Genomic DNA, 708 nt, shown 5'->3' on the forward strand with positions numbered 1-708 from the left:
TGACATGTTATGCATCCAAAATCCCATGGTTATCAATAAGCAAACGAGCATATGATTTTGCAGCATAATGTATATTCGGAAATATAAATAGTCACCGGCATTTGCACAACCAAATGTTTGCATGAGCAGTCACCCTGAAATGTCAAAACAAGTTTAACGCAAGTTCTGTCAACAGCAGAACCTGTGCATGTTGGAGAGTCGTGTGAGTTCGCGCCTTAACTAAACATTTATACCTGTACGAGTGTGCTTAAGTTAAAGTAGAGTTTGTAGGTGTATGCCCTGCCATGTGGAACTGTACCAACGAAAAAGTATTATTAACATAGGGTACAAAAAGGTAAGTTTGCAAATATCACAGTAAAAAGAAAGAAAGAAAATATATATATAATACGTAAAATTGAACTCAGAGAGGACATTGCAGCAACTCTCTTGCATATATGATTTTTTTAATCGCTGCAAAAGTTCTGGGTTTAAAATTGAATGTCATTTTCCATAGCTGAAAACTTAATTTGCACTTTCGTCTAAAATACGTAATTTACAAAACTAATATCATATCTTTGATGAAATATAGAATAATTCAAAGTGAAAAAGAGAAGTAGAATGATAAATAACAATAGTAATGCAGTAAGACAGTAAGAAAGATCATTTTATTTTCATTTACACACAGATACACATACAGTAGCTGTACATCAGTCAAGCAGTCTTTGGTGA

Source organism: Penaeus monodon, chromosome 25 (assembly GCF_015228065.2).
Source record: "Penaeus monodon isolate SGIC_2016 chromosome 25, NSTDA_Pmon_1, whole genome shotgun sequence".
In the NCBI taxonomy this organism is placed as follows: domain Eukaryota; kingdom Metazoa; phylum Arthropoda; class Malacostraca; order Decapoda; family Penaeidae; genus Penaeus; species Penaeus monodon.